This window comes from Rhinoderma darwinii, assembly GCF_050947455.1.
Source record: "Rhinoderma darwinii isolate aRhiDar2 chromosome 10 unlocalized genomic scaffold, aRhiDar2.hap1 SUPER_10_unloc_9, whole genome shotgun sequence".
NCBI lineage: Eukaryota > Metazoa > Chordata > Amphibia > Anura > Rhinodermatidae > Rhinoderma > Rhinoderma darwinii.
The window spans coordinates 980,109-990,886 of NW_027461839.1; the positions used below are offsets into that span (position 1 = coordinate 980,109).

At 47.1% G+C, this 10,778-nt stretch overlaps 1 pseudogene; it reads left to right on the forward strand.

Annotated features, from left to right (window-relative positions):
• Positions 1–209: 209 nt before the first annotated feature.
• Positions 210–1,134, forward strand: LOC142697972 (very long chain fatty acid elongase 5 pseudogene; annotated as a pseudogene).
• Positions 1,135–10,778: the final 9,644 nt, after the last annotated feature.

Here is a 10,778-nt window from a genome sequence, read left to right on the forward strand (position 1 = left end):
CCTGCGTCACCGCAATGGCAATTTCTACTTGGTGTTCCACTTTCCCTAGAGAAAACCGAGGGTCCCGGTTTCCTTTTTAGGGATAGAAATTACAATCCCTGTTCGTTTCAGCCTTGTCGGTTAAAAAGATGCAATTGGAGCAGAGTCTTCACACAGCTAGTGCCTCCTCTGAGCCAGGAGTCGTACAGGAAAGTGAAGCCGCTGGGAATATAACGGTACCCGGGCTGCAGCCAAAGAACGGTTTAAGAAATGGAGGCCATGGATAAAGCAGTGAATGTATATATAGACAACTTGCTTGGACCAAGAGACCCGCGAGTAAAAGGATGGTTCATGTTAGATAATTACATCCCCTCATTTGTTTGCACCGTCCTGTATTTATTTATCGTATGGATAGGACCGAAGTACAGGAAAAACAGACCACCAGTTTCCTGCAGAGGGATTCTTTTAGTTTATAACATTGGCCTTACACTGCTCTCGCTGTACATGTTTTATGAGCTGGTAACAGGAGTATGGGAAGGAGGATACAACTTTTTCTGCCAGGACACTCACAGTGGAGGTGATGCAGACATGAAGATAACTCGAGTCCTCTGGTGGTACTACATTTCCAAGCTCATTGAATTCATGGACACTTTCTTCTTTATTCTCCGCAAGAACAACCACCAGATCACCGTCCTACATGTCTATCACCATGCGTCCATGCTAAACAACTGGTGGTTTGTCATGAACTGGGTGCCTTGTGGACACTCCTACTTTGGTGCTACTCTCAAAAGCTTTATCCATGTCATCATGTACTTTTACTACGGACTATCAGCTATACCAGCCATGCGACCTTATCTGTGGTGGAAGAAATACATCACCCAGTGCCAGCTGACCCAGTTCGTCCTAACAATGACTCAGACCAGCTGTGCAATGATTTGGCGCTGTGCAGTCCCCATGGGATGGCTGTATTTCCAGAACTGCTACATGATCTCTCTCATCATCCTCTTTACCAATTTCTACATTGAGACATACATGAAAGCCTCTTCCCGAAGGAAAGATTACCAGAACGGCTCAGTGACTGCAGCGAACGGACACACAAACGGCTTTTCTTCCAAGGAGGACAATGTCAAGCAGCGTAAACAAAGTAGGGATTGAGCGGAAAAACCAGCCACCAGTTCACTGCGCCAGATGATATACCATCAGATTAAAATCACAGTGCACTGACACCCTTACAGCGACTGTAAATTATTCCTAGTTATATAACGTGATTAATGTAGATCTTAACAAACTCTACCTATCATTAAAATGCTGAAAACACATTTAGAATTGCTCACAAAATTAGCGGGCAGGTATTGTTTAGTTCTGCCCTCTACAGCTACAGATGATGAACTGCAAGTCTCAGTATGCCATGATAGAGGCTTGTGTGAGACTTACAAGCTTCTGTGTTCTCTTCCGACCTCTGTATTGAGTTCCACATTTAATATGATTCTTGATGGGACTTGTAAGAAAACAGCATCTGTAGATCTACAGGAAGGTCCCATCTGCTCTAGAACATATAGCACTATTACCTATTGCCTATAGCACCTTATCCAAAATGGAAATGTGTGTAAGGAGGCATTGCCATTAACAATAGAACCTGTGGTAAGGTCTAAACACATATATTTTTAGATACACTTCTATAATCCATCCATATTTTCATGTTTTTAGAAAGCCAACACCCTATAACCCGTATAACAGTTTTGTAGACGTATTATTGATGAGATAAGACGAGGTAACAACTCCATACCTGGCTATGTAAGGTATCTCCTGGATAAAATACTGTGGGATAGTCACAGCTGGCACATAAGAAAGGACACATGGGATCAGGCAGTGATAAGGATGAAGATGAGCAGAGTATCACATGTTAAGGATTAAAAAATGTTTTTGTCACATAGCTATATACAAAGAGAGCCCTGAGCAGTGTCGGCTGCTACTGAGACTCCCCCGGCAGACCACTCTGATATCGACTTGGACCAGTGATTGTTACTGCGTGCGCGCGTGCCCTCGCTGTAAGTTGTGGATACAAAAAAAAGTAATATTGTAGTAAATTACACTGCTGTTGCCTTACTAGTTTCAAATTCTAGGTGCTGAATAGTAATTTATAGGTACCAGAAGTTATCATACATTTCTAATGCAGGATACCTGTGTGTTTGAATAAACATGCCTTAATAAAACAGCATTTAGATAACAGGGCCCATCATTTCCTACCGTTTAGAAAAAAGGTTTAAAAGGAAAAAAACATTTGGCAACTTGGCTTTATAGTAGATTGATATATTTTTAGAATTTCTTTGTATTATACTAGTAATAACGTTTCCTCGTCTCCTACAAGCACACAATAGAAGCTGGTGACATCACTCAAAGATCAGCGTGTCATTAGTTTTAGTCTTTTACTTGATGGATAATTGGTTTATTTCATTTGAATTGCGGATGTGACTGCTGCCCTGAAAGTTTCTGTTTTTATTGTATCGCAGTTTTGCGTTTTGTTCCATTTGTGGTTAAGCTGCTTGTTTGTATAATGCAAAAGATTTGCACTCAAGGAGAGCTTATGGTCTGAACAATACAGGTATATATTTAGGTGCTCAAATGTATATTGTCACCGTGGCATAGACACTTAGTAACAAAACGATGTCAAACATTCCTAGGCTGCCTTTTTGTGTGTATGGTTACAGCAAGCATAACAACTGCCTTCTGTGTTTGGGCAACAGGTGCATTTGTAACCCCCCCCCCCCCCCCACCACCACCACCCTATGTTACCCTCCTCTGTTGTAATTCCCATTTATAATTTTTAAAATAGTAGTATGTTTTGACTTTGTTTTATTTTTACTTTTTTTTAACTCAATGCAATGTGGGACAGCAGTACATTAAATGTCGTTGTCCCTGCAATGAACAAGTTAGTCATAATGATGCCAAGGAAATTGTGTGAACAAGTGTGTTATTAGTTTTGTTTCCTTAGTTGCCGAGCGTCCAGCACTGGCAAAGCCATTTAAAGCCATTTATACAGTAATACACGTCATGTGTCTGTTAATATATAAAAATATAAAAGTTGTGAAGAAAAAAAATTTTTTTTTTAAAAAGATGCAATTGAAGCAGATTCAATCGTTGTCGGGTCTCCTAGTTTTTGCCAGCAGGGTTATGCCTATGGGTAGGATTTTCTCTCACCGATTGTCAATGGCTACGGAGGGGTATTTTCTCCTCATCACCTGGTTCGAATTTCATCTGGGATAAGGGCGGATTTGAGAGTCTGGTCTATATTCTTGCAGGACTATAATGGACGCACATGTTGGAGGTCGCCTACTGTTTCCAATATTGACTTTGAAACTTTCACTGATGCGTCAGGTAGCAAAGGATTCGGGGCTATTTTTGGTACAGTATGGTGTGTGGCCCAGTGGCCGGACGCTTGGCGTGCCAGGGGATGATGTGCGAATCTGACTCTATTGGAAATGTTCCCTATCATAGTATCTGTGGAATTGTGGGCCGGGACTATGGCAAACTCGTCTGTGTTATTCTGGTCCAACAACGAGAGTGTCGTGCAGGCTATTAATCATCTAACCTCCGCTTCACTCCCTGTGGTGATATTGCTGCGCCGGCTGGTGCTGCGATGCTTACAACATAAAATCCAGTTCAGGGCTCGTCACGTACAGTTGTTGACAATAAAATTGCTGATGCTCTTTCTCGTTTTAATTTCCAGTTTCATTTATTGTTCCCGCAGGCAGAACAGGAGGGGACGGAGTGCCCGGATGGGCTATGGAGACTGCTGGATCCCAGTTAGTGCCTTTCGTCAGGGCATCACTTGCTCGATCTACCTGGACGGCTTATGGTAATGCATGGAACAAGTGGTTGAAAGTTGTAGGGGAACGTATTACTGGTCCTCCGGAACATCCTCGTTTAGCCTATATTATGGAATATTTGTCGGGTTTGGCTGAGCAGTTGCGCTTCGTCACCTTATGGGTCTGGCATTTTTCTTTAAGCTTCATGGGTGGGCCAATGTCACAAAATCCTTCTTTATTTTGCAGTCCATTAAGGGGTGGAAGAAGTCGGCAGTTCCAATCTAGGCGTCCGATTTCTTTTGCAATTCTATTAAAACTTTTGCATTGTTTACCTGAGGTATGTGCTTCTATGTTTGACTCGGCCCTGTTAGCCGTGGCTCTTTCCTTTTTTGGTGCTCTGCGGATACCTGAGTTAGTTCCCTATAGTGATACGCGGCCGGGCTGCCTTTTATTTGAGGACGTTAGTTTGTCTGAATCCGGCCAAGGTTTTCGAATACGTCGATCGAAGACAGATATTTTTGGCAGGGGCTGCTGGGTTTCGTTGTGGGCAATCGGGGGTGCGGGTTGCCCTGTTGCTTTAGCATCTTCCTACTTAAGTTTGCATAACTGTGGCTCTCAGTTTATGACGTATATTGACGGCAGCCCCCTTACAAAATTTCAGTTCTCTGCAGTATTTAAAAAGGCATTGTCATCTGTCGGCCTCCCCCTGGGGACTTCGGCACCCACTCATTTCGCATTGGAGCGGCTACAACCACCAGCTAATTGGGCCTGACCGATACTGAGGTGCGTCGTATAGGGCATTGGCGCTCTGATGGCTTTGTAGATTACGTTCGCTCCGATTTGGTTCTGCACTAATTTCTTTTATTTTCTAGATTACCGGCCGTCAGTATGGATAATGGGCCATTCATATGTTTTTTGGGCTGAACGGAGAGCGGCTATATGGCTCGGGGGGAAATCATTTGGATTCCAGGATGCAGAGATCTATTGGAGAGGCCTAAGGGGCCTAAGATGGTTGCAGACCCTACCGGAAGTGGTGGATATTAGTCGGCTCCGGCTGGTGCCGACGGTTTTGGTTCTACACATTGGGGGGAATGATTTATGCTCAGTGCCCCTTGGTGAGTTGATTGCCCTAATCCAGTCGGACCTTGAGTAGTTTGCTTCCTTCTTCCGGAGCTCGTGCTTGTATGTTTAGAAGTAATCCCCAGGGCAGTGTGGCACGGGGCCCGGGGTAGTAATGCAATTGAGAGGGGCCGGAGGCTCCTGAATACACGTGTATCCCGCTTTGTGGGAGAAAGGGGGGGAGTAGTGATCAGGCACAGACAACTGGAGGGTGACAACAGATGCCTGTTACTGTCAGACGGAGTTCACCTTACAGATATTGGCCTGAATATATTCCTGTCCGGTCTGCAGGATGGGATTGAGCAGGCACTTTTCCTATTGGCTGGGGGTCGTGGTGGGGCAGAGGCACATATAGTGTGAGTACACATCCTCCTTATGGCGGTTTTGTAAGGTAAATTACCTACATGCCCACTTATGTTGGCGGCTGGCATACGGGTGTTTACTTTAAAAGTTAATGTTATTTTCAATATTAGTATTTATAAAAAAAAGCTGTGGCCGACCCCGAGTCAACCCATGTTAAAAGGAAACAAGTTTGTTCTGTGTCAATTTTAATGTTAGCTTATCCATGGCTAAGTTGTTGATGGGCTTATAATAGTATACATGCAGTCTCTTCTCCATCTTCTTGGCCTTTTGGTGTGTGGCCTGGCTCTCTGGTGGCTACACACTGACTGTTATCAACAACCATGCCCCCCCACTGATGTACATCATCCCCTCAGTCCTATAGATTATCAGACTGTTGATTGTTAAAATGAGACAATTCTGACAATTTTTCCATATTATTTAACATTGACCTTTTTCTTTTTCATTTCACAGTGAAACTGGAAATTTATTTCCCTGTTGGGTGTATTAATGTATTAATTTTTATATTTTTTCACAGATCAGTGAAATGACAGCAAAGATCATGGAGTGGTCGATGTTGGTCCTCATGCTGGTGAATGTATTGAGCTACTATCAGAATATGCAGGTCAGTAGACGTCACCTCATTATCACCTCGTATACCAGACCTCGTAATTGAAGGCACTCAGGCTTATTGGCCGTTGTGCCCTTGACTGGGTGACAATGAAGGGGTTAACTAAGCCACGTTATACTAGGGGGATTCTTCCATGTAGTATTTACATTAGTGGGGCCTACAGGGTATGGGGTATCCGCCTATAGGGCATTTTTTGGGGGGATATAGGGCGGTCTTACCCACCCTCCCCGTTCTGTGTTTCTAAGGGCAAGGGGGGAAAATATCTTCCTCTTCTGGCCGTTACTGCGCAGGGATTTGTTATTACAAAATTGTGAGTACACTTAACTGATTGTCATGGACCAGGAGGAGCTTGAAGAAATTATCCGTATCCGGATGCAGGACGAGGGTTCTGTATGGCTGCAGTCTCCTATTCAAGAGACTGTGGCACCGACGTCTTCCCTACCTGGCACACTCCCTGCGTGACGATCCTCCCGCCGCTCCAGGCCGCAAGCACGTCTATCCCCCTCCGGCGACAGTAGAGCTCGCTCACTGTCGGCTAGACAGGCCGCACATGCGCACACCGCACTCTCGCCGCAAGTACAGCGAGAGGTGGCTAAGGGGCCCGACGAGGATATCATCCCTCCATCGTCGGGTATGATATCTCCCACCAGCTTGGGCCGTGCTAGGCGTCGCCCCGGGGCCGCAAGGAGCTCGACCACACGCACTCCACCAACGCATACAGTAGATCTGCCGAGGGGGGCTCACTAGCGTTAAGGAGAACAGCAGGTACTGCATCTGGGGGGATAGCCGCTCAGCACTCCCTCCCAGGTACTGTAGCAGGGGGGATGGCATGAGACTCCCCCCTCCGTTGAACGACGGGGATGATGGCTCTGTAGGGGACTGCGAACAGGAGCTACCTAGGGTGCAGCAATCCACGTCCATGGCATCCCCGTCGTTGCCCGCCTTCAGGGATACTTATTTTTGCGGTATCCCACCCCTCGGTCCGCATTTGTCTGACGATACCAGGCAAAAAATAGCAAGGAACGAATATATTGATAGAGTTGTGGGGTGAGAAGTTAGCAAATTCGTCTATGGTGTTCTGGTCTGATAATGCCAGCGTGGTTCATGCCGTTAACCATTTAACTTCCTCTTCTGCGCCGGTTGTGGTTCTAATTAGACGTTTACTTTTAAGATGCTTGCAGCACAACATTCAAATTAGGGCCCGTCATATTCCCGGTATTCAAAATAATGTAGCTGACGCCCTCTCACGTTTTAATTGGCAGGTTTACCGTTCGCTCTGCCCTAGACGCCCTGTTGCCGTCCCCATCTTCATAAGGTTGTTACAGGTCCTTAAAGACGTTTGTTCTTCCCATTTTTAAATATCCTTGTTTACAGCGGCCTTTGCTTTGGCCTTTTTTGCAGCGTTACGGATTTCGGAAATTGATTGCCATGTCGGCGGCCCGCCCGGGCGGTTTGTTAGCAAATGATGTGGCGTTATCCAGCTCTGGGATTCGATTCCCCATACGGAAATCCAAGACAGACATATTCGGCAGATGTTGTTGGGTATCTTTAAGGCCGGTTCCTGGGCCAGCCTGCCCTGTCTGGGCCGTCACGCTTTATACAGATGTTCGTGTGTCAGGTACCCAATTGTTCTCCCATGCCGATGGAAAAACCGCTCACTAGGTAGGTTCCAGTTCACGGCAATATTTAGGTCAGCCTTAACCCGTGCTGGCTTTCCCCCAAAGGATTTCAGAACACATTCATTCCGCATTGGAGCCGCTACAACGGCCAGCGGTTTCGGCCTATCTGATGAGGATGTTCGGCGTATCGGGCGGTGGCGTTCAAATTGTTTCGCTGGTTATATCCGTCCGGATTTGATTTTGCATTAAGTTTATTTGTTTCTTTCTAGGTTCACGCCCCGATATATGGATCCTTGGGCATTCTTACGTCTTCTGGGTGGAATGGAGAGCGACAATATGGAATTCCAATACAGTCATTGGAGGTAGGGTATCCGTATACACCCACCTGTGTGCTGGAGATCAATGTGTAAAGATATGTACAGTATATCTCATACATAATATAAAGTTATTGACATGCTGAGCCGCTGGTACAAACCAGTGGACGTAAAATTCCTTTAATCCGGCATTAATGAGATTATCAAATATTCCTGATCATTGGATAGATTTTATTTGTACCCGTAGAAGCCGTTCTATAGGAATACAATTGGACCTATAATCTTTGTGCTCATTCTCTGCACCATTTTCATCGTGACGTCCGCAATGTAATGGATATGGTGTCACATGACAATGGGTCAGGTCCGTTTTGGCATCGCCGTCAGTCACATGACTCCATGCAATAAACATGAATGCAGAAAAACCTCGGCCCGGGTGGAAAGTTCTTGCTTTGTTCAATTTTTAATGTATTAATTTTGATATTTTGATATTTTTCACAGATCAGTGAAATGACAGCAAAGATCATAGAGTGGTCGACGTTGGTCCTCAATCTGGTGAATGTATTGAGCTACTATCAGAATATGCAGGTAAGTAGACGTCACCTCATTATCACCTCGTATACCAGACCTTGTAATTGAAGGCGCTCAGGCTTATCGGCCGTTGTGCCCATGACTGGGTGGCAATGAAAGGGTTAACTAAGCCACGTTATGCTAGGGGGATTATTCCATGTAGTGTTTACATTAGTGGGGCCTATAGGGTATCGGGTACCCGCCTATAGGGCATTTTTTGGGGGGATATAGGGCGGTCTTACCCACCCTCCCCGTTCTGGGTTTATAAGGGCAAGGAGGGAAGACATCTTCCTCTTCTGGCCGTTACTGCGCAGGGATTTGTTATTACAAAATTGTGAGTACACTTAACTGATTGTCATGGACCAGGAGGAGCTTGAAGAAATTATCCGTATCCGCATGCAGGACGAGGGTTCTGTATGGCTGCATTCTCTTATTCAAGAGACTGTGGCACCGGCGTCTTCCCTACCTGGCACACTCCCTGCGCGACGATCCTCCCGCCGCTCCAGGCCGCCAGCATGTCTATCACCCTCCTCCGACAGTAGAGTTCGCTCACTGTCGGCTAGAGATGCCGCACATGCGCACACCGCACTCTCGCCGCAAGTACAGCGAGAGGTGGCTAAGGGGCCCGACGAGGATGTTTTTCCTCCATCGCCGGGCCTGACATCTCCCACCAGCTTGGCTCATGCTAGGCCTCGCCCCGATGCCGCGAGGAGCACGACCACCCGCACTCCACCAACGCATACAGTAGATCTGCCGAGGGGGGCTCACCAGCGTTAAGGAGAACAGCAGGTACTGCATCTGGGGGGATAGCCGCTCAGCACTCCCTCCCAGGTACTGTAACAGGGGGGATGGCATGAGACCCCCTCCCTCCATTGAACGACGGGGATGATGGCTCCGTGGAGGAGAGTGAAGAGGACTTATTCCCCTGCGAACAGGAGCTACCTAGGGTGCAGCAACCACCACCACCTCCCCCTACACGGCCTGCGTTCGTCATACCCGCAGGTTTGGGTTCTGGCTTACCTCCTGGCAGAGAATACTGAGAGGGCCTCTTCGGTTAGCTCAAGGGATACCAACCGGACCCGCCGTTCCCGTTCTCGCCATTCATCCAGGCGCCGCTCATCTTGACAGTGAACTAGACATCGTAAACGGCATAGGAGGTCCCCATCAAGGTCAAGCTACAGTTCAAGGTCAGAGAGTTCACGCACTGGATCGTCACACCTTGGCAGTCTGCGGGACAGCCATGACCGATGTCGCCATAGCAACCGCGCCTCTGCTCACCGTCGCTCAGCAAGACCAATCGTTGCGGTGGTACCAGCAGCATCCGCAGCACCTGTACCTCTACCGACACCCTCGATGGCTGTGGTCCCGGTATCGGCATCAGGACACGGTGAGTATGACTGCCTTCGGGCTTGGGGTTCAGGGGGAACGTCTTATGTTGATGTTTTTAATGTGTTGCGATCCCTGTTGGCGGGAGCCCCAGCGGCTCCATCCCTGCCGGCCTCGCAGGTGGAGGCAGGTAAAACGCTAGTGGAGGCATCCACGTCCATGGCATCCCCGTCGCTACCCGGCTTCAGTGATTCTTATTTTTGCGGTATCCCCCCCCCTTGGTCCGCATTTGTCTGACGATACCAGGGAAAAAATAGCAAGGAACGAATATATTGATAGAGTTGTGGGGTGAGAAGTTAGCAAATTCGTCTATGGTGTTTTGGTCTGATAATGCCAGCGTGGTTCATGCCGTTAACCATTTAACTTCCTCTTCTGCGCCGGTTGTGGTTCTAATTAGACGTTTGGTTTTTTAAGATGCTTGCAGCACAACATTCAAATTAGGGCCCGTCATATTCCCGGTGTTCAAAATAATGTAGCTGTCGCCCTTTCACATTTTAATTGGCAGGTTTTCTGTTCGCTCTGCCCATGGCCAGCTGCCCGGATGCACTGTGGAGGATTCTGGATCTCAGCTGGTCCCCCTAGTAAGGTCATCCCTTGCGCCATCTACCTGGGCTACATGCGGTAAGGTGTGGAATGACTGGCTGGATGTTGTCGGTGTTCGTTCCCTGGGTCCCAATGAAGCTACCCTCCGGTCTTACGTATTGGAATATCTGACTAGGTTATGGAACCGCGGGGCCTCAGGGGCAGTTGCGCAGCGTTGCCTTTCAGGTCTGGCTTTTTTCTTTAAATTGCGCGCATGGCCGGATCTCACCAAGTCATTTTTCATTGCGCAAGCATTAAAAGGGTGGAAGAAATCCACAGTTAGATGAGAAGCTAGACGCCCTCTTTCCTTCCCCATCCTCATAAAGTCGTTACAGGTCCTTAAGGACGTTTGTTCTTCCCATTTTGAAATATCCTTGTTTACAGCGGCCTTTGCTTTGGCCTTTTTTGCAGCTTTACGGATTTCGGAAAATGATTG